Source organism: Onychomys torridus, chromosome 2, assembly GCF_903995425.1.
Source record: "Onychomys torridus chromosome 2, mOncTor1.1, whole genome shotgun sequence".
Taxonomy (NCBI): Eukaryota; Metazoa; Chordata; class Mammalia; order Rodentia; family Cricetidae; genus Onychomys; species Onychomys torridus.
Genome location: NC_050444.1, coordinates 75,487,440 through 75,511,899, shown reverse-complemented (window position 1 = coordinate 75,511,899; position 24,460 = coordinate 75,487,440). Strand labels below are relative to the sequence as shown.

The window sequence follows — 24,460 nt, the reverse complement described above, 5'->3', positions numbered from 1 at the left end:
GACAGCTCCGTGTCACGATTTGGGAGCTGGTTGGTGGCTCATAAAGAAAAAGCCTGGTACATGTCATGTGTGTCTCTCTGAATCTGGCTGATGTTGCTTACTATGATGCTCTCCTGTTCCAATTATCAATTTCCTGTGAATTATGTAATTGTATTTTTTCAGCTGATTAATATTCATTATGTGTGTCTATCACATTTTACCTTTTTTTTTCCTAGTTAGAAACATTTAATTTAAATGTGGCAAATAAAAACCCACATTTTCAGACCATAAGATGTTAATATATTCAACAAAAACAGTATTTTACTGCTCTGAATTGTACAGAGTAATAATCCAGATCCATTTTGATTAGATTATATTTTACAGATGTAACACATCCCTGATGATAATGTAAACCAAACAACCTCTCCCTTACAGGGTGAACTTGAAAACAACAGTCCATTCTTTGGGTCTTGCACTTCTGTGCGGGCTTCCTCATGGAGAATGGCTTCTTTTAGGCGACAGAGATCTGAATTTTGCTCAGTTACTTCTTGGTGGTGAGATAGACTTGGATCTTGATCTAGACCTCAAGTGGAGACTCTTTTTCTAGATCCTCTGAGAGAAGCTGATCTTAATCTACAAAGAGACACAGACCTTGAGAGTAGAAGAGAGGGTGATGTTGACCCCTTTCCCCCAGCTCGTACCCTGTGAGAGTGTCATGACCTCTGGATGGGGGATGTGATCTATATTATGCCCTGCTTCTCCTTCTAGGGCTATAGCAATAACAGTCATAAGCATAATGTCCCTTTTCACCACACTCATAGCATCCATCATTAAGATCAAAGGGACATCAGGTAGGTGCCTATCAACATGAGATCTCTGAGGCATGCCTGTTGATAGCTCAGTCCTTACAAAGAACCACAAATCACCTTCCCATCCAACCTTTTGCATCTCTAGGATCTTCAGATTCCACAAAGGCAAATCCCAGAGGATTTCTGGCAATCCATACAGTTCTTAAGGGCCTGTGTTAACTGAAAGCCCTTTCTCACTCTCCCTTCCCAGCACCAATTCCCAGGTTGGCGAAATACACCTTGATTTCCCTTCCATAGGGCCTCCAGAGGCGACTAGCCGGCACCCTCAGCTCCAGCTGCAGCGCCCACAGCTCAAGTAGCAGGAAAGCTGGCTCACACCCTCACTCACCAACCTTCCTGGCAGCACCACTCACATTTCACCTTTTTAGTCATGAATCAGTGTTGGATTTTGTAAAGCGCTTTCCTGTTCTACTATGAATTTTCTTTAACCTTTTCAAGTGATCCACTGTATTGAATGAGCAAATACTGAGCCAGCCTTATATTTCCTGGAGTAAATCTACTGCTCTTTGCACATAATTCTTTTCATATATTGAATTCTATATATTTCTATATAACTCTACATATTCACATATGAATTCTATTTGCCAATATTTTGTTGGGGACTTTGTCGTATGTATCCAGAAGGACTGCTGGTCTCTCTTATGTGCTTTTCTGGTTTGGGTAACAGGGCAGGACATTGTGCCCCGACTGGATGGGAATCCCTTCTTTTTTTTGCGGGGGGAGGGGAGAGATCATGTAAGATTGACACTGGTTTTCTTTATACACCTGTTAGAATTTTCCAGCAAGCTATCTGGACCAGAAAATTTCCTTTTGGGGAGAGTTTAAGGCTATGACTTCAATGTCTTTAATAGTTCTAAGATCATCCAAAGCATTTCATGGTGGGCAATCTGGAGAGGTACGTGACTTTCACACTTTGATGTATTTGCAAAGTCAAATCATGTATATGACATTATTTGTAACATGTCTACACTGTCATTTTTGTTATTGTGATGTTTCGTCCTGGTATTGACAATTTGTCTTTTTATTATTAGTGTTGTCAGAGGTTTGTCAATTTTATTATTTTTTTTCGTGGGAGCATCTTTGGTACATTGCTTCTTCATTACTTTTTGTTATAGTTTTTAATTGCTTGGATCCTATTTTCTCAATTTCCTTTCTTCTGCTTTTCAAAAAGATTTATTTTGTTATTTTAATTATGTGTATGGGGGGTGTTATACATATGAGTCCGAGTGCCCATAGTGACTAAAAGCATTGGATCCCTTGGAGCTGGAGTTGCAGGCAGCTGTGAGTTGTACAACATGGTGCCCGGAGAGGCGCTCAGGTCCAGGAAGAGCAGTGTGCCCTCTTCACTGAACCTCTCCCCAGCTACTGTTCTGGTTTAGTGTTGCTCTTTTATTCTCTGGAGGGGGAAGCTTAGAGGAGTGAACCACCTTGCCTTTCGTCCTCTTTCCTGGCCTGAGCAGGTAATGTTGTCAAGTTCCCTCTCACAGTGGCTGTGGCTGTGTCAAATATTTTGAAATACTGTATTTTTATTTTCATCCACTTCTTTGAACTTAAGCGTTTTCTCCTCAGACCTATTCAGCTTGTGAATAACTTATATATACTTGTTTAGTCCTGTGTATTTGGAGATTTTTACCGTTGTCTTTCAGTTATCAATGTGTAGTTTGATTCCATTGTGGTCACAGTTCACATCATTTCAACCTTTCTAAATTTGACTAGGTTATTTTATAGCCCCGGATGTGGCCTATTTTGAAATATATTGCATGGGCCCTTGGCAACATTATACACTGTTTTTTGGTAGATCCTGTTGGTTACTGGTGTGTATGCACCCATGCTAGTGTGTGTTGATTATGAGGTCTTTTTCTTTTATTGGTTGTTATTCTTTAACCTTATGCTTTTTCTGTCTTATTTTCTATTAATTGTTGGAATAAGGTCTTTGAAGTTTCAAACGTAATTGTGACTTGATGTGTCCATTTTAATTCTTTTGTCTGTTTGCTTGTTTGTTTGTTTCTCTGTGTAGCTCTGGCTGTCCTGGAACTCTGTAGCCCAGGCTGGCCTCGAACTCACAGAGATCTGCCTGCCTCTGCCTCTTGAGTACTGGGATTAAAGGTTTGCACCACCACTGCCTGGCTTTAATTCACATATTTTAGAGTTTGTGTTCCCCTTTAGTCTTTATTTTACTTCTTTTTCTTTTGTTCTTATTTATGAATGTAGGGTTGTGGTCTTCTTGGCAAACTGACTGTTTTATCATAACATAGTGCCCCATTCTATCTCTGCAAGTTTCCTTTGTCCCCAAATCAACTTTAATATTAACGCATCAACTCCTGCTTTTTTGGATTAATATGTCTCTCCTTTGTCTTTCAATTTGCCTGTTATAACTGAGGTGAGTTTCTTTGAAGCAGCATGTAATTGGGTCATGTTATGTAATCAGGCCTAGCCATTTCTGCATTGCAATTGCTGAACTTCCATCATTTACAGTCGGTGTAGCTGTTGATAGGCCTGTGCATTTTATTCTCTGGTTTTAGCTCTCTGAATAGAACTGATACACATGTGAGCTCACAGAGCCTGCGACAGCATGAATAAGACCTGTACAGATTCAAACGAGACAAAATCTCCACACTGAGCAAGGGAAGTGGACACACAATCCCACCAGTAACCAATAAGTTATTTTCAATTGGAACCCGATGGGAAAGGAAAAGGCTGTTTTCTCCAACGGAATGTCGTTGGTATATCAACCACCCCCAGAACAGTCCCATGCCCAGGACAAGTTAGCCAACTGGCCAACACAGAGTGGACTTTATGTTTTTTGTGTACTTTTTTTGTTTGTCTTATTGGTTTTATTTTAAAGTTTATTTTGTTTTGTTTTATATTTTGAGAGCAAGACTGTGAGGGAACATAAAGTTGGGAGGTTACAGAAGTGGAAAGAATATGGGAGGAGTTGGGAGAGGGAAAAGGATATAATATGATCAAAATATATTTTGTGAAAAATTTTAGCTAAAAATAATTTTTAAAAGTTTTTTTTGAGGAGGGGGTTCAAGACAGGGTTTCTCTGTAGCTTTGGAGGCTGTCCTGGAACTTGCTTTGTAGACCAGGCTAGCCTCGAATTCACAGAGATCCACCTGCCTCTGCCTCCTGAGTGCTGGAATTACAGGCATGTGCCACCACCACCTGGCTAAAAAGTTTTTTTTCTGTATTCTTGTTGTTTTTCTTTAACTTTCTTGAAACACTCTTTGATCTCAATTTAAAAACTGTAACACTTAGAGTGGAAGTCTCTGTCTTTGCTGGTGTGCAGGCCTGGAAGTGGTTTGGGGGTCTAGAGGTGGTGTGTGGGCCTGGAGGTGGTGTGGGGGCCTGGAGGTGGTGTGGGGGCCTGGAGGTGGTGTGGGGGCCTGGAGGTGCACAGCTTTTCTCAGTGGGGTTGGAGGTGCATAGCCTTTCTCAGTAGGTTTAGAGGTGCATAGCCTTTCTCTGTGGGGTTGGAAGTACATAGCCTTTCTCTATGGGGTTGGAAATGCATAGCCTTTCTGGGGGGTGCCTGGAGCACAGTGATTATTGTCTGCAAGTTCTCATAGGCCTCCCCTTTCCAGGTTCTTCATCTAAGATGCCTGACTTCCATTGCTTCTTCATTGTGTGTCTGGGATACATGAAGCAAAAGAAAACCCCAGGAACATACCACATGTCATTCCTTGAAGTTCAGAAGGTCTTAACTATACTGTTTTCATCTCTTTTGGAATGTTCCTATATTTGTTTTGCATATAAATGTAAAGCTTTTCAGTTGCTACCGGTAGGCAGCATTTGGGACCCTCAGTCAGTCCACTCTACCTTTCTAAATGCACATGTCCCCAGTAAGATTTTGTTTTAAAGTAATGTTAGTTTTTTGTTTGTTTGGTTTTTTGTTTTGTTTTGTTTGGTTTTTTGTTTTTTGTTTTTTTGTTTTTCGAGACAGGGTTTCTCTATGTAGCTTTGCGCCTTTCCTGAAACTTGTTTTGTAGACCAGGCTGTCCTCAAACTCACAGAGATCCACCTGCCTCTGCCTCCCGAGTGCTGGGATTAAAGGCATGCACCACCACTGCCTGGCGTGTTTAGTATTTTTTGTTGTAGTTGTTGGATATCTTGTATTAGAAATCTAGAACTTAATAAGCATATATATATATATATATATATATATATATATATATATATATATATAGGATTGCCCTAGTGGCAAGTCTCCCCTCTTTTTGCCCATCCCTTAATTCCAGGGGCTCCCACAGACCTTTCAAAATGCCCCAGCCTTCTCAGTGCACAAATTGAGACGCATGCCTTTGAATCTCTCTGTACACCCCCACAGGAGAGAGGCAAGCAGGAACAAAGGTGCTCTGGCTGGCCTAGATTCTCCTCTCTCCACTAGATGCCAAGCTCTCCAAAGATGAGGGCTTGTTCTCCCATACCTCAGTGCCTGATTCTGTCCCCAACATCGCAGGAGTCATTGTGTGGGCTGAATGGATACATGAACTTGAAGGCATTTTCAGGCTCTATGAGATTCTGTTTGTGTCTAAAATAAATCCACGTGTGTTGTCTTGGCAAAGGTTAATAAAATCTACATGGTTGAGCCATTCTATTTAATGAACTACTATTGGAACCATTCTACCAAGTGTGTTGATTACTAATTCTCTGGCAACAAGTAAATATTCAGGCAACTCTATGGAGTGTGAGTTTGGGAATTACCCTACTATGGTTTTGATCTTCAAAGGGTCCTCAGTTCGCATTATGGTGATGGATCACCCAGAGAGGTGCTGTTAAGGAGACCATTTAGAGAAAGTGTTAAGAACTTAGCTCACTGAGGTGTGCCTTTGAAGGGAGTTTGGGGCTCCTACGCCCTCTCTTTCTTTTGTTGGTCATCTATCAGGAAAACTGTTTGGCTTTACCACACCCCCTAGCCATCACCATCTGGCATTCTCACCAGAGGCCCCAGAGGAACAGGACCAGTTAATCATGAACTGGAACCTCCAAACCTGTGAGCCAAAATACATCTTCTCTCTTTATACACTGATTACTCCTGGCACTTCACTAGGGATGGAAAGCTGGCTAGCAGATCCTCTCCAACATTTTATCTGTGCTTGCCGAAGACACAGGGAGGCTCTGCTCATTTGCAAGGGGCTCAGACCTGGAGTTGAGTTAGAAATTGGGTACTAGGTGGTTCTTGGCAGTAAGTGTTTTCTTAAAAAACAACAACAACAATGAAAACAAACCTTTCTCAGGTCACAGGTATTAAGATTTTGGCCAAGAAAATGAGACCTTAGGTCTAGCTCCTGGCTAAAGAGAAAATCTCTGATGGAAAATTTTGGATTTAGGGCTTAGTAGTTGAGCACTGGCTGCTCTTCCAGCGGTCATGAGTTCATTCCCAGCACCTACACTCATGACCGTTTATAGCTGTAGTTCCATGGGATCCAAATGCCCTTTTCTGGTGTATAGACAAAACACCCATACACATAAAATGAATGAACCATTAAAATAGATATATCTTTTTTTTAAAAGAAAAATTTGGATTAAAAATATCATGAAAAACTGTATCATTATACAAATTAAGAAAAAAACTTTCTTAAAAAAAATTCTCTCCCTTAGGTTAAAAGAAGCCTGTACTGGCAAGACAGGAACATATATGAGAATTTCCATTTACCTCAGATTTAGTAAGAGCCGGTTAATGGTTTAGTTCTTGACAAATCGTTGTTGTAAGGCTTTACTATTGTATTTAAAATGAGAGTGACAGCACATCAGAAGATAGGTGTGGTGTAGAGAAGGTACACAGAACACACACATGGATGAGTATAACTCAGGTGAGGGTGAGAGAGGGCTAGAGAGTAGGAATGTGTGGAGCTCTTTACATAATGCTCTCGTTTCTTCTTCAAAGTGAGCATGTGTAAAGATCCTGCTTCCAAAGCTGGCTGCATAGATACCTCCCCCTGTCCCTCCATGCCCTACCTGGCACTTCTTAGACTGGGCGTCTGCAGTCCTTCCTCTTGAGTAGGCTGGGCTGGCAAACATAGTAGATGATAGCTTGGTGATTTTCAAGAGTGTGTCACAGAAGGCAATGTGACTTTCTTCAGATGTACGTGCTGAGATCTCAGCCACCATGCTGTGGGACTTTCAGGAAGTCAAATGGAGAATTTCTACATAGGGATCCTAACCAAGGTGACAGCTGGCACCTATCAGACTTACCTGAAAAAAAAAACTTTCAAGTATTCCAGCTCTTGGTGATGGAGTCACCCGTAATTTTGGTCATCTAGTTAAGGGTGTAGACATTATAGGTGCACAATTCAATGTCAGTGTGCTCTTTCCAAATCCACAGACTCCATGAACAGAAACCAAAGGCTTTGGTTTTATGCTATGGGGGGGGTGAATGGTTTCTTAGAAGTAATACTGAAACACCCTCTGATGTAGATTTGATTTTCTCTATATAATCACCAATGAGGACAGGTTTTCCCCCATCATGTCCGGTCACGTGACTGACCAGAAGTGATCAGAACAATAGCATTCATTTTTCTCACATAGCAAGTGGTCTGCAGGTAGGAGGTTCCAGGGTGGACACAGCTGCTCAGCAATGGTACACTTTTCACCTGTCTACTTTAGGTCCTCTTCTCAAGGTGGCTTTACCATTCTGAGTCTCAAGTGTTCTCAGGAAGCATCCAGAAGCCCAAAATGAGACAGAGCGTTATATGTTATTAGTAGTGCTGGTACTTTGAGACAGTGTCCCATGGCCCAGGCTTGCCTTGAACTGCATTAGAAACTGGTCTTGACTCTCTGGTCTCCCACCCCCGCCACCTCCCCAGTACCTGCATTGTAGGTGTCCACTTCCTGGACAGTTTTATAAACCAGACCGGTGCTGCACAGAACCTGTTTGCCAGCACACACCACTTTCTTTGAACAGGGTTGTCCCCACCCTTGGTGTCCAGCTTTCTTTGACATTTAGAGGCATGTCAAGTCCAAGTCTGGGCTGATGGCAGGAAGGGCCTCATGTATGCGCGGGGATTTATACTTGCACACACCTCCCTTGTGATCTTTCGTGGTAAATCCTGTAAGCCTCTCAGATCGTAGAGGCCCCAGAGTGCTCCACTTTACTTTAGCTGCAGAGCTTACTTAACATTTTTAACATCTTCTCTATTTAGTCTCTACCACAGGAGGATGGCTTTGTTGGTAAAGAAAAGAGGGAAAGGAAATGGCTATTGGGTAGACAACCTCCTTTTTCTAATGAAAAAAGGTCCTTGAGACCCACTGGCCCCCACAAAGCTGATTCACTCCTTCTTTGACTCATCGCTAGCACAGGTGTTGAGGCTGATGAAATCGGGAAGTCTTGGCACTGTTACTCCACAGTCTTCATAAGGACAGGGTATGACCAGAGAAATAAACACTCCTCAGCCACAAAAGCCGTGAACTCCTTGAGGACAGCTGCATCTGACAGAGACACATCTGTGTTTGACGGCTGATGTTTGCTAGAAATGTATCAGCCCTGCCTGTTATCACTGGAAAGGACAATAACAGGGTCCCAGTGTTGGCATTCAAACCACAGAAGAGCCTCTGCGCAGTAATTGTTAATAAAGAAGTTGCTGGAGTCAGAACTCCATTTTTCTAGCAAATCCCTGTTATCTTCTCGGCGACACCTGTGCTGACAGAATAGAATCACACTCCCAGGCCTGGCATGTGAGGCCCTTGATGATCTTGTTATAGATTATAGATGGTGCATGGTCAGAAGTCCATAGCTAACCCACAAGCTAAATTCCTACTCCCAATTATGAATTCAACAAGAAAAAGAGAACAAAACAACCCCCCCCCCCCATTCACACACACATTCCCTAAAAAGCCCAATGTAAGGAATATGCAGACAACTCATTCAGCCTTTCATACAGCCCTCAATTAGTACATTTTTTTTCTTGCATTGCTGGGGTTTGAACCCAGGACTTTGTGCATGTAAGGCGAGTGCTCTACCACAGAGCTACTGCCCCCTCCCACCCTAGCCAATTGTTTTTGAAATCTTCTGTAAGCTCCTGGGATTGCAAAGCACTTACAACTTCCCTTGAGCTTTTTCCAGAAACAGGAGTCTGATGATGTGAAATACTTGGCAGGACCGGAAGCTCAGAAAACCAAGGGTTGTCGCCATGGTTAAAACCATGTGCAAAGTCATGGAGAATGGAGCATAACCTCAGCGAGACTGCTTTCCCTTACAGATCTGTACCTGTGGGTCTTCCTGACCCTGCCTGTTCAACACTGAGTATTTGTTCTTCTCACACCTTTACCTCATTTGACACTCATAGTACTTCTGTTCTTTGGAGTCTTGGCCTTGACTTTGGGTTGGATGAATCTGCCTGTGTTTCTCAGCTTTCATTTTTGAGACTCTCATAGCAAAGTCCAGCCCCATTTTAGTGGCCATCTTGGCAGCTAGATCAGCACCTAAATTATTACCATTAACCGGCTGCTGATGGACCATGTGCTAGGAAAGAGGGGATCATGCAGGGGCCATTGGAAAAGCAGGGGTCTTCTGAGGGGCTCAGGCAACTGACTGTTCCTATGACTTATACCTGTGGCATACTTAGAACATGGAAAGTCCTAAGGTAGATTAAGATAGCCCCAATAGTCAGGGACAGAGTTTAGTGGACACAGATTAAGGGGAAGAGTCATTTCATGTGACTAATACAAATTAGCTATTTTAAATCAAGAGATGTAAAGGGACTCAGCATAAAATTATTAAAAATGAATATAGATGAACCGTTTATTAGGATATAGAGTATTAAGATATAGAGTAAATATAGGATAAATATCAATTGAGTTAAAAATTCAAGTTATGGAAAGTGGAGATAATTTGAAGGGATGGAGATGGTTATAAAAATGGCATGCAGTGTATCAAGGACAAAGATGTCTTCGCCAAAGAAGAGGCAGAAAGCGTATGAGAGCAAGAGGATGGGGAAGAGTGCCATGAAATGCTGTCCTCTGGTATGAACTCATGGCAGCTGTGGATGCCTTCACAAGACCTGTACAAGACCAAGCCAACTGAAATCCCGTCCTGGGTAGGGTAGATGATCACCAAGTCCCACCCTTCCTGAGGATCTACTGGAGGTTGATGGTTGCTGGGGGAGGGGAATCATTCTTTTGGGGGTCTGTGGTCACCTGGATTTCCATGCTCCACTGAGTGATCCACACCTGTGCACAAAGGAGCAGCACTAACTGGACTTAGTGGTTCATTGAGAGAGAGAAAAGACATGAGATTAGGGGACACCTGTTGGGGATAGGATGTTAGACTGAGGAATTGGGAGGTAGGTAAGTTACAACTATGAACACAAGAAATTCTTATTTTTACTAGAGTATAGTCAAGCTAGGCCCTGGCCAATAGTCACTGACAAGTATCTGCCAAACGTCTACATTTAAATCAAATAACCTCCATCTTAAGTACTATGGGTCATAGAGCATTTGTACTATTTACTCAACTGCACTGTCATAACACCAAAAAAGCCACAGACAACCCATAAGTGAACAAGCACAGTTTGGCTCTGGTAAAACTTTACTATTTATGGACATTGAAATCTGAATTTTATATAATTCACATGTGTCATAATTCTTCTGAGGGTTTTTGGTATTTTTTGTTGTTATTTTGATTTGTTTTTTCAAGATAGGGTAGAGCCCTGGCTATCCTGAAACTCACTCTGTAGACTAGACTGGTCACCAACTCAGAGATCTGCTTGCCTCTGCCCCTGAGTCCTGGGATTAAAGGTGTGTGCTACCATCCAGCTTCTTCTGAGGTTTTTAATCCTTTAAAAATGTATAAGTAGGGACTGGAGAGATGGCTCAGTGTTAAGAGCATTGACAGCTCTACCAGAGGACCCAGGTTCAATTCCTTGTACTCCATGGCAACTCAACTGTCTGTAATTCCACTTCCAGGATACCCGGTACCTTCACACAGACATAAATGCAAGCAAAACACCAATGCACAGAAAAATAAATAAACATTTTTAAAGATGTGGACGTGGGGGCTAGAGAGATGGCTTGGCTGTTTAGAGCACTTGATGTTCTTCCTGAGGACCCAGGTTTGATTCCTAGCACCCACATGGCGGCTCACAAACTGAATATAATGCCAAGTCTTGGGGATCTGATGCACTCTTCTTGCCTCTGCAGGTGCCAAACATGCATGTACAATATACACTACATACAGACAAAACACTCCACACATAAAAATAAACACATTTTAAAAACATACAAGTGACTGGGTGTGTTTGTCACACACCTTTAATCCCAGCACATGAGAGGCAGAGATAGGTGCATCTCTGAGTCTGTGGAAAGCCTGATACATAGCAAGTTTGGGCTAGTCAAGGCTACTTAGTTAGCAAGAGCCTGTCCCCCAAAATTGAAAAAAAATACAAAACAGAAGTAAAAGCAGAATCTGGAGAGATGGTTTTGAGTTAAGAGCACATACTGCTCTTTTAGACATCCTGAATTTGTTTCCCAGCACCCAGGTTGGATGGCTCACAACTGCCTTTAACTCCAGCTCCAGAGGATCTAGCGCCCTCTTCTGGTCTCCATGGGTCCCTACACTCACTCATGCATACACTCACTTTATATATATATAAATATACTATATATATATATATATATATATATATATATATAAATATACTATATATATATATATATACTTAATTTAAAATGAAATGAAATAAAATAAAAATGCAAAAGCCTTTCTGACTCCCAGACCATGGGGCTGGATTTGGTCAGCCCTTGGTCATCGGCATTAAAGAAGAGAAAGAGGAAATTCAGTTAAGTGGGCCCTTTGGAAGAACTGTTGACAGTGGTAAAATTTCTCTCAGTCCCCTCTCACTGAAATTAGAATAGAGCTCCAAAGCTAGGCTTCATCTCTGTCCTTTGCTTTCTAGTTTCTTCCAGAATCAGTTTCTTCTGGATCATGTAGGTTTGTGCAATATGAGTAAGCCAAAGTGACCAATAAGAAGGGTGGGTAAAATGGTCATTTGTTCACTCATATGAGTGAGAACAACTTCCTGTCTCCAAAGATCCTACAAGTTTATTGTATGAACATCCCTGGGAAGTGAACATAACATGCTTGCTATTAAAATATAAGGAGGCATGACTCAGAAGAAGCATGTGTATAAGGAGTGTGTGTGTGTATGTGTGTGTGTGTGTGTGTATGTGTTTCACTCTAAGTGTTCTTTTACATTATAAATTCAATTCTTTGAATAACAAGGACTAAATGTCACAGTGTTCCTAAGTATAACTGAGTGTCACTAAGTGTCCCCAAATTGTATGCCTTGAGGTGAAAACATAGACTAGATAGTGAGTCAGTTCCTGGGCTTTCTCATTTGGGTCTATGTGGCCAAAAGAAGCAACTGCAGTTGGGAGGAGGGGAAGGTGCCTGTGTCTAGCACAGCAGCCTCAAGAGAGAGGCAGGAGTTGAAAGTCTTCATAGCCAAAGCAGGAGTCTGCAAGCCTGCTTGAGCTGTAGCCAGAAGCCTTCGTTGCTCAAAGCTGGTAGTTTTTAATAACCATGCCTAGCAAGAGTGTGCTGGATGTCTTTTGGTAGTTTCTTTTTGCCCGTGTCTGGGGGTTTACCACCACAACAGAAGGCCTCTGAACAAGGAACTGGCCAGTGCCATAGCCTTGCTGAACAATGCGCTGTTATTCTTGAGACATAGTCTTGATAAGTCATCCAGGTTAGCCTAGAACTCCCATCCCTCCTTACTAACTCCAAAATACTGGGATAATTACTATATGATCTTGAGTCAGTGCCCCCATCTCTGGATTTCAATTCACTTTTAAGGAAAAGGAGAGCATGGGGCAGTCTCAGGTGCAATGGTAAATACACATCATCAGCAGATACAATGTGGTGTTGGGATTGGCGCCTGACAAGTCATGAAGACTGGTTATTCAATGTCCAGTAATTTGAGAGCCAGCTTGAAACTTTTTGGTTGCTTTAAATCAGCCCTGGTGAAAGTGCTTAACAAATTTGAATGCCGTGGATCACGTTCCCACTTCCCTCCAGTGCGACCAATCCTGAGAACTAGTAATTACACCATTGGCATGGCAGTACTTTGTGTTTGACACAAAGTGTGGGTCTACACTCCTGACAGGCACTGCTAATCATTCCCAGGAGTCTTGTCCAGTACAGCCGAATACAAGTTAACATCTTTCTTCTCTCCTTCCCTTTGTTCCTTCATCCTTCATTCCTTCTCTCCCGTCTTTCCATCTTTACATGCAGCAAATAGTCCTTGGTGCTCGCCTGGGCCAAGCAGCAGGGATTGTGGAAGAAACAAAATACACACTATACTGGCTAACTTTATGTGAAGTTGACAGAAGCTAGGGTCATTAGGAGGGAACTGAAAAAATAAATGTCCCTATAAGATTTGGCTGTAGGCAAGCCTGTAGGATGGTTTCTTAATTAGTGATTGATAGGGGAGGGCCCAGCCCATTGTGGGTATGGCCAACCCTGGGCTGGTGGTCCTGGGTTCTATAAGAAAGTGGGCTGAGCAAGCCATAGGAGCAAGCCAGTAAGCAGCACTCCTCCACTTCCTCTCCATCCGCTGCTGCCTCCAGGTTTCTGCCCTGTTTGAGTTCCTATCCTGACTTTCCTCAGAAATGAACAGTGACGTGAAAGCATAAGTCAAAGTATGGTCCTGTGTTTAGTCACAGCAATAGCAACCCACACTAAGTTATATACACTCCCTATTCTCATGGAATTGTGTTTTCACTGAAGAAACACATACTATTCCTCGGGGAAAGTTTACTCACATCTCGGCCTGGAGGTAGCATTCCTGTGGTGTGCAGCACAGCAGATACGATGCTCACTACGGTTTTGCGTCTCTAGCACCAGTTTACTCTGTGTGTGAAGCAAACTCCAGGTGCCTGTGGCAGCAACTCTGCTCTCCTCATCTTCCTCTTTGGTCAGCTCCTTACTATCAAAGTGGTACAAACCCCTCTCCCCACTAATCTATTCCCCTAACTGTGTGCTCATTTGCCCAACACCGTAGACTCCCTAATATGAGTATCTTTTTGGGGGGAATCTGTACCAAATTCTTAGGCACTAGTCTTCCATGAAATTCTTTCACACAACATAAAGGTCATGGCCATTACAGACTATGCTGCAAATCTTTACATATGTTCTTCTACAGCCCCGAATGTCTCGTGATCGAGCTGGGGGAAAACACTGAGAATCCTTCCCTAGCCGATTTCTGTTGCTCCTTTGCCGTGTCTCACTGACACGGAGAGAAAAGAAAAACAAATGGGTGTCAGTGGAGACAGGAAGAGGGAGGGTGGAGGAGTAGAGGGAGAAGAAAGACTCGGAAGAAGAAGGGCACGAGATGCGGAGAACTAGGAGTGGAAGAAAGCTAACTTCTGGGCATGCTCGAAGACCATGCTGGTACAGCACCACAGTGGAAATGTCTAGTTAGGAATTGGATGAGTGATCTTAAGGTTGAAAGACAAAGTTTGTGTTGGGAATCCAAAATGTGGAAAGAGAGGGCTGCAGAGATGGCTCACTAGGCAGGCGTGCTTGTTGTCAGACCTAATGGCCTGAGTCCGATCCTACATTGGTCAAGGAGTGAACCAACTCCGTAAATTGTCCTCCGACCTCCACGCACACCCGTACACAAACCCGTACAAACTCATGCCCGCACTCACACACACGAACAATTAGGTTAAGTATTTATTTGTTAAAGTGAAATTTGGAATAAGTGTTGAGGCTCAGTAAGTAGAGTACTTTGTCAAGAACATACAAAGCCTTGGGTCCAATCCTAAGCACTACATAAACTAGGTGCAGCGGCAAATGCTTGAAATCTCAGCACCTAGAAGCAGAGGCAGGAGGATTGTAAGTTCAAGGTTCTTCAGCTACATAATGAGTTCTAAGCCAGCTCAGGCTAATTAGACCCAGTCTTAAAACAACAGAAGATGTGCTCTCAGAGACACATTCTAGTATTAAATATCTCCATCTACAATAGACTTGAGGGCTGGAGAGATGGCTCAGCTGTTAAAGGCTAGGCTCACAACCAAAAATACAATAGACTTGAGAGCTCAAGGTAAGAAACATCTCAGTGTGCTGAGCAGTGTCTGCCATAGGAAAGGGCTGCAAACAGGATTTGTAGCATTCCACTCATTTAAATGTACTTTCAAATGGGGCTAGTAATGCTTCCCATGAGGGTTTGTCACAAACATCCCCAAGGGACTCCAGTCCAGTCACTTTTGCTTAGGCAATACTTGCATCAGTCAAATGAGGGAATTGAGTCGCATTCTGGGACAAGCAATGTAAAAGTCTTCTTAATTGCACCAGATCAGCTTATGACACCAGTCTATTATGAAGACTCTATCACCAGGACCAGTCAATGTTTTGAGTTCTGTTTTGCAAAAGAAAGGGTGGAATGGAGGTGTTTTGTAGCAGTTGTGGAACTGTGTGAGTGTGTTTAATGTCCGTGAGCCTGAACCTGGAAGTGGCCAAGCTGCTACGTTTTATATTAAATATATTTTACTACAATTGCACATAGTGATTTTTTCATGATAAGTTAGTTTCCTAAGGAACTATGAGTTCTTTTTCAAGGGCTTTGAAGTTCCTGTGGTCTCTCTGTTAGAGCGTGGAGAGGAGCTGTCTGCTGAGGCGCTCATCCGCTGGACAAGAGGGCTGCAGAGCTGTTGTGGCCTGGGAAGATGTACTGAAACACCCTGCTTTAGCACTGGGAAATGTGACCTTATTTAAAAGCAGTGTGTTTGCAGTCATGACCAGATAAAATGAGGCCATACTGGATGAGGGTAGCCTTACAATGTAAGTGGTGTCCCTACAGAAGAGATGCAGAGACAAGTGGAAATGACACCAGGTTTTCCTTTCCTTTCCAGTTGCTGTGATAAAATACCTGGCAAAAGGAATCTTAGGGGGAAAGGGGTTTATTTCAGTTCATAGTTCTGGATTACAGACCATCATAGTGTAGAAATCACAGCATCAAGGGTTTGAGAGAGCTGGTCACCTTATATGAATAATTAGAAACAAAGGACAATGAATGAATGCATGATTGTACTCACTTGTCTTATCTACCCTTATACAGTTTAAGATGTCCTATCTAGGGAATGTTGCCACCCAGGGCGGGTGGGTTTCCCCACCTCAGTTAATGTGATCAAGTTAATCCCCTAATCAAGATTATCCCTCAGTGAGACTCTTCTCAGGTAATTCTAGATTGTGTCAACTTGACAATTAAGACTAACCTTCACATACACAAGTCAACAAACTTGAGAGGCTTCAGGAAACCACCAGAAACAACAAAAAGGTAAGGCATGTGGCCAAGGATAACTATGAGGGCAGCCCAATACAAAATCATAGGCTCACTTAAAACAATATGAGATTTAGTTTTGTAACTCAAGATTCTTAAGCATAAACTTTGTAGACAACAATGATAGCATCATGCCATAATGCAAAAATTTCGGACTGCCTGCTTTTGAGGGAGCATATTACCATCTGAACTGAGCTCCTGAAATGTGAGAGGATAAATTTCTGTTGTTTCAGATCACCTAGTTTGTGGTAGTCTGTCATACTAGCCCAAGAAGTTAACATTGGTGCCTGTGAGGAGGGAGATTTCCTTCTGTTGCTTCCTAGGATGTAGCTAGAGTTTTCCTGCCTGGCCCAGTCAGGACAAATCTCTCTTACCCGCCAGTCCCACAGTCGCTCAGACCCAACCAAGAAAGCACATAGAAACTTACATTGTTTATAAACTGTATGGCCGTGGCAGGCTGCTTGTTATCTACCTTTTCTATCTTAAATTAACCCATTTCTGTTAGTCTATACTTTGCCACATGGCGTGTGGCTTACCAGTGTCTTTACATGTTGCTTCTCACGGCGGCGGCTGGCGGTTTCTCTTCCCAGCCTTCTACATCCCAGAATTCTCTTCTCTCTTGTCCCGCCTATACTTCCTGCCTGACCACTGGCCAATCAGAACTTTATTTACACAGAGCGATATCCACAGCACTAGGATGCAAATGTATTTGTTTAGCTAAGGGGATAGGCATTCCTACTTCACAGAGTTCCCATGAAGATGTATGTACGCATGTGTATGCATTTGTGTGCACACAGAGGGATATTGCCTTTGTGGCCCACAGTTATCCTAGGTTGAGTGACAGGAGGTAGAATTAAAGACTACCTATATGTCAACAAGCAATGGAGCACCTGTCTCAGCTTCAAGTGGACATCCTACATTGGAGTGGTTTGACTGTTCCTTTAATAGAAAGGAACCATTTGCAACAGCGGGCTTGAACGTAGACAGATGAGACTTGGTTCCATGTTTTAGGGAGCTTATAGTTTTGGAAAGGTAATGAGATACCAATAATTAAATCAATTAACAGACAGAACAAGTCTGTGTCATCAAAGAGGTAGAAAATACCCCAAGAGTATGTGTGATTATAACTCTCCGACAGGCTCTCCAGGAAAGAAGAGCTCTTCAGTGAATCTCTAAGAACACAGAGGGGCAGAAACGGTCATTCGGTCATGAGGGGGAGTGAATCAAGTGCATGTGGCGATGTGTATCAAGGCTCAGAAGAGTCAATGAACTCATTCTGAGGGCAGGAGGCATTGAGGGCCTGCTAAAGCCTCAGGTTTATGACCGGACTCAGGAAGAAGGCAGCCATCTGCAAGCTAAGGACAGAGGCCTGAGAAGCAACATCACTGGCAAAGACTGCAATCTTGGGCTTCCAGCCTAGAACCAGAAGGACATAGTTTCTGTTGTGTAATTCCTCTCCTCTGTGGCATTTTGTTTTGGTAACTCTAGCACATTAATATGCTTGAGATATGATTGTAATATAATTAACATGATATGATTCAAGGGGAAAAATCTCAGGTTTTAGGTAGGCCTTAAAGGTATTGAAGCAGGAAGAGCATCAGAGCTGGGCATTGGGTAAAGATCACAGTGGCTAGGCTTAGTATGAATTGTGGGTGCTGAGAGCAAAAGGCAGGGTACTAGGAAAGCAGCTCTCTTTTCTAGGGTAGCAGCTCTTTATGTGCTGTTTTGTTCTCGGGAGATTTACCTTTTCACATGGAATTTAGAGTGCACACAAAAGCTCCTAGAGCAATCATAGCCCTTAGAAATGGAATTGTTGTTGGCTGTGGCAGTGCCTCCTATAATCCCAGTGCTTTGGAGATAGAAGCAGAACGCTTGGGGTATGTGCTCACCCTCAGCCCCACAGCAAGTTTGAGGTCAGCCTGGGCTCCTTCAACCCCATCTCCATAACAACAACAAAAATGGAAAACAAAAAGGAAACCCTTGCTAGCTCCTTTCTTTTGCTTTTATTTTCTTCAGGAGTTATCAGGAACTGGCAGGGGAGTGGCTTGTCGTTGTTAACAAAATGTCACATTGGTTCCAAGGCATTTTGTCATCAGTTCTTGATTTCTAGCTACTGTACAGAACTGCCATAAGTTAATTAAGATACACTGGGTACACACCACTTACAAAATCCACTGAAGACCTCAGTCTCAAGGTTCCAAAGAACTTAAGCTCCTCAGTAACAATAAATTTCTGTTTTGCCCTAGACTCCATTGACCAAAAATGACTTGTAAAATTTCCATCAGTCAAAATGAAAAGAAAAGTAACCCAATTGATTGCCATGGGGAAATATATATAATCTAATGACTATTGCCTGTGACAATAAATCTGAGTGTTAATTTAAAAATTGTTTTCTATGCATATTATAGAAACTTCAGCAAAGAAGCAGTGTTCTGACTTAATATTTAAATTAGGTCAAAGATGTTATGAACGATCACAAATGACCACACAAGGAAGACTCTGTGTGTGCGCTTTTCTGGCCTTGGACTGCTTGTGGCTGGTCTGGATAAAGCCTTTTATCACTCACCTGGGAACATGACGTGCAGAGGGGTGAATGTCTCACCTGCAGTCAATGTTGAATGCTAACACCACACATCCATTGGGAACCCGAGTAGCCAGTGCTTTCCCACAGTTCGGTTTGTTTGTGTTTTCTACGTGTACTCTATAACAGATCTTAGTCCTGAGGTACACAGGAAGGAATGGGGGTTCAGTTTAAGTGGGTTCACCTGAAACTACTGTGCCACTCACAACATTTCAAGCCCATAGACCGGAATCACTGTGATGGCTGGCTTAGTTATATGAAAATTTAACCAGCGTATCAGTCCTTCCTTGCCCTCTTCCCTGAGTACCTCTCAGCTCCAGAGAATAAACTGATTACGACAGCATTTGTGAACAATGTGGTCTTCACAGAACACAGCGTAAGAAACACAGAGCAAAAGGATCACCCCGTTGTTCATTCTCAGCTTGAGTGGCAAGTTCTGACTTCGTTCTGAGCCTCTGTCCCATTACCCAACCACAAGGCATCCTTTTGTATCCTCTGCACCAATAGGAAGGTCACTCTTCCCCCTTTCTCACAGTTCAGTCTTTTCTAGCTGCTACTTCCAGAATACCTGCTTCAGCTTAGTAAGCAAGAAGCTGGACCGGCACCTTAGAAAGTCCACGAGGATCTCCTTTTGCACTTGAACATGTCTTTTGAACTCATTCACAGCGTTTCTCTATAAATTATAGAAATGTTCGATGGCAAATAATTCCCATTCCCTGATCATTGTAGGGGTGATTTACGAGCAAAACAGATGCTGCCCAAGATACACTGTAGACAAAAGCGTGTGAATGTGCTCAAGCGGGAAGGAGAGTCAGCAAAGTCTTTGGCTGGGCTTCTGTGTGCGCCTCCATGTCACGGTTGGCTGTTTAATTAAGACCATCTGGCTCATTCAGCAGTAGCTAACACAAGAAAATGCTTTTAAAAGACTGGGTTTCTGATATTAAATATGACTTTTGAAACCCAAATAGTTTCTTATTATTAAGCCTCAGATCAAAGGACAGTGTAATTAGTATTTGGAACAGAACTGTAAATAGAAAAGCATTCATCATTGAGTATGTTATCCCTCCTTTAGATCAGCTTACACATCATGGATATGTACATGATGATGGAAAAATAGAATGTATTTGTGTAGGGAGGGCAGAAATAATGGCACAACATTTTCTGGGGCTTTGCTTGATGTGAATGTAATATACAGTATACATTTATGTGTATGAGTGGACTTTTTCATAACAGTATGTTAAATTTTTCTATCTTTCTTACTATTAATTATTTTGAATACTGTGGCTTCAATCATTTTTCCTAAAAATGTTCTCACCAATAGACATTCAGGGAAAAAAAAAAAAAGGCCTCATGGATCTCTTGGTAAATTAATACCACTATATGACAACTTAAATCCTCTAATAATTCTTTGGATAATTCCTAAATTACTCGAGGAACTGTATCCTTGGCAATAAATCTTAAGAACAAAATGAACATGGTTTTGTGGGAAGGCCTAGCTGAAGAAAATAGGCATCTAAAATGAGGCAGAAAAATGTCAAGAGCTTTTAGACAACCATTAGCTGTCCTCATGGAGAAATAGATTAAAACGTCTAAAAGAAATAGAAATGTTAAATGCTCTAATTTTGCATCAAGGATGTAATTTCTTTTTTTGTTGTTGTTGTTTTGTTTTATTTTACATTCAACCAGTTGGAACCTGCAAAATAATACAGCACAGATTTCTTTTTATTGGTCCTATAATACTTCCCCGGGAACAATTATGTGTATGATTCAGGGGACTGTCACAGCCAAACTGATGTCTTCCCTTGGGATCAGGAGGAACAATTGCCCTTCCCCATGGGGTAGCTCTAAAAGCTGAGACTAAAAGCATAGCCCATTGATGGATAGCAGGAGCTCTATGGAGTGTGCCTCCCTTTGTGACTGGGCCAGAGAAACTGCAGATATGGGCCAAAATACTTCCTTGCAAATGGCCAGCACATACATGGGGCCTGCTGCAAAGCTCTCTAACCAAAGACGAGACATGATGTCACAGCTTTTTAGCCATTTGTGTAAAATTGCCCAAGGGTTTTATTTTTAATGTGTTAATGGTCCCCTGTTTGTTTCAGTTCGACACGTTTTCATGTCATTAAATGAACAAAGCAAACCAAGAAACACAGGTGTAACTTCAGACCAATAATGTGTGGAAAAGAAGTCTTTCACTGATTGAACTGTTCCCTAAATATGTACTTGCCCTCTCCTCTGAATTATTCTTTCACCTCCTGATTTTCTCATGCTCATAGGCCTGAAAAGTTGTGGGAAATTAATTTATTTTGTAAGCAACAAGGGTCAAGTTTGAGTCCCTGGGGGAAGTACCTGAAATGTCCTCGTGGGCTACTAAGTCTGTGATTGACATGTTCTCTGTAAAATGGGATGAGCTCTTTGGGCACTTATGATGACTGAATGACAGAAGATGACATTCAGTCCTGGGAATGACATAAAGGTTAGGAATCTGAGGATCAGGAACCAGCAGCCTGGGATCAACCGCACACTTGGGTACCATCTGCCACAAAGTCCTGCATACCTTATTTTTTGTACAAAGTAAAGGGGTGGGAGAGACAGGCTGGACGTGAACTTTTCTTTGTAGCCAAGGATAATGTTGAGCTCCCAATGTTTCTGCCTCTACTTTCTGAGTGCTGGGAATATGGATGTTTGCTACTATGTCTGGTTTATGCAGTACTAGGAAGCTTAGGGCTTTATGTACTCCAGGCAAGTGCTCTAGCCATGAGGCCACACTTCTAGCCCTCTGTGCCTCACTCCTCTCATATTCAGACTAAGTGAAACCAGCATGTAGTTTAGGCTCATTGTTGGGAGGCTCAAATGACTTCATACGTGTAAGGTGCTTGGATATTGCCTGTGCAGAGCCAACCATTGTCCAATACTTGTCAGTGTTAAACAGAACTCCTGAGTCTCTCCCTATTATGTCAGTAGAGTATCTCTCCTTCTACCCCTCTACAGGGAATGTGTCCAGTACAATAATAATTTTCTTTCCCAGGCAGAGAGGTCATGCTATGTTCCGTCATAAGTTGATGTGTTTGGGGAGAGGGCTAGCTGGAAGGTTCACCCAGGTAATGGCTAGCTAGATTTCTGTCTCACAAGGTCTCAAAGCACAAGGTTGATGTGGCTGACACTCACCCAGGGGAAGGCAGCGTTGCAAAGCTAAGTGAAACCTCTCTCAAAATGGGCCACCGGTTTGTCCTGGCCAGCCTGTCCCGGCCAGCCTGTAGGTCTGCTATCATGGCCTTCTCCAGGAGAGCTTGCAGTTATAAGGCTCACCCATGCTGTGATCCCAGGTTGTGACCTAAGGGACACCTTGAGGGGAAGTGGTGCTGTGCCGAGTGTGGGGGCCACACAGTGAACACCATTCACAGGAAAGACACTTGGACCCTTGTATAGGAAGGAAGCAAGTGGCCCTGGAAGTCACAGTGATGAAATGAAATAGTTGATTATCATGCAATCCGACTAGAGGAACTGCCCCAGGAGAACAGCCTACCACAGATGCATCTGCCCAGCAGAAGCTGAGGGCGATCCTGCAAAAGGATCGAACACACAGGACAGCCGTCTCATCCAGGGAACCTAAGGGCCCGTGCAGAAGCTCCACTTGTGGTGTTTTGTGGGACTTTGACATTCCCATTTGTTTATGGCCTTCTCAGTGAGCTCCTTTCAGAATTCGATGTCAACTGGGGGAGTGCCACTGGGAAATCGACATGCTAAAAACACTCTTCTCCTGTCATCTGGGTGATGCTGAGTGGAACGCTGGGTACAGTGATTAGTTACGACCTGTGTAGTCAGTAGACGCTCGCCCTGCTTCAGCAAGTAGTTCCTGTGCTCTTGCAAGTAACCCTCAGAACACAGAACAACAAAGATGTGGAAGGGGAATGGAGCCTGTGGGGGGAAAGAAGGGGTTCAGAAGGAGTGGAGATGATGAGAGGGAGTAATGAGAGAAAAATTACCAAAACACAGTGTGCGTACGCGTGCGTGCGTGCGTGCGTGCGTGCGTGTGCGTGCGTGCGTGCGTGCGTGTGTGTGTGCGTGTGCGTGTGTGTGTGTGTGTGTGTGTGTGTGTGCGCGTGCGTGCGTGCGTGCGTGTGTGTGTGTGTGTGCGCGTGCGTGCGTGCGTGTGTGTGTGTGTGTGTGTGTGTGTGTGTGTGTGTGTGTGTGTGTGTGTGTGTGTGTGTAAATACAGTTGAAAATGCATTGACTCCATCCACTCTCCCAAACAACACCATAGCATAACAATACAGAACACTGTAGAGGAAGGGTTGTTTGGGTTCACTGCCTGATCATGTGTCTGACGGAAGTGAGGTTCAACTACCCGGCTCAGCATAAAGAGAGGATTGTGTCATATAACCTTATCTCAGGAAACCATCAAAATCCAAAGTGTGGCTTCTACTGACAATATCATTTTTGCACAACTGCAAAATTGCAAGACTTGGGCTGGTGTAGTTGGAATTTTCCTGCCTGGCCCAGTCAGGACAAATCTCTCTTACCCGCCAGTCCCACAGTTGCTCAGACCCAACCAAGAAAGCATACAGAAACTTACATTGTTTACAAACTGTATGGCCGTGGCAGGCTGCTTGTTATTTACTTTTTCTATCTTAAATTAACCCATTTCTGCTTATCTATACTTTGCCACATGGCTTGTGGCTTACCAGTGTCTTTACTTGTTGCTTCTCATGGCGGTGGCTGGCAGTGTCTCCCTCCAGTCTTCTACTTCCCAGAATTCTCTTTTCTCTTGTCCCGCCTATACTTCCTGCCTGGCCACTGGCCAATCAGAACTTTATTTACACAGAGAAACAGCTCAGTGACTAAGAACACTCGCTGCTTTTCCAGAGGACCTGGGTCCAGTTCCCAGCACCCACATGGGGACACAAGGCCATCTGTAACTCTAGTTCCAAGGCATCTGATGCCCCCTTCTGACTTCCACAAGCACTAGGCACTCATGTGGTGCATATACACGCATGCAGGCAAACACCCATTCACATAAACTAAAACTAAATATGTCTGTTTCTTTTCAATTGCAAAATTGCAAGTGAAGCCAAGACTGTAGAATGAAAGAGACAGGGACTTACTGTGATCTTGGCCAGGCTTAACTCTCCCAGCTCACAGGCCTGCTTTACTAGATCTCCAAAGCTGAGGCAGTGGTAACAGAGAGCCTGGGGTAACTGGTAGTCCTTGCAGCCACCTCTTAAACTGTACCTCATCTTAACGAGAGGACCTCAAAATAGGTCACTACGTGCTTAATCCAGAAATTCTCCTTTACAGATGTGATGTAATATATCTGCCTACCCCAGAACCCTTTATTTCTGAACACTAAACATGACAGTTAGCCATTATGTTCTCTTAGCAGTTGAAAAGAAGGCTTCTTTCTCCAGTAGAGAATAACCAGTTCTCTGCAGGTCAGTAGAGTGGCAGGCATGGATGATAATGTGCTGTATTTACAGCATTATGTACAGTCCACTCTATTTATATTCTCAACCACAATTCTCCACTCAGGAAACCCATCACAAATTCGAGGGTCTGGTCTAGAAGACCCTTACAGACCTACTTACCTGTTGGAATATCTCATCTGACACAGTTGGCTGATGACAGGAATGGGGTCGATTATTCTGGGACAACTGTAGATAGTTCTGTTATGAGAGTAAAGAGCCAAAGCCCTTGCTCTGAGAGTCTGGACACACTTGGCTTTGGTCACGAGTCTCAGTGCACCAATTAAAGAG

At 43.0% G+C, this 24,460-nt stretch overlaps 1 pseudogene; it reads right to left on the bottom strand.

Annotated features, from left to right (window-relative positions):
* Positions 1–408: 408 nt before the first annotated feature.
* On the bottom strand, positions 409–23,944 carry LOC118577893 (annotated as a pseudogene).
* Between the last annotated feature and the right edge of the window lie 516 nt (positions 23,945–24,460).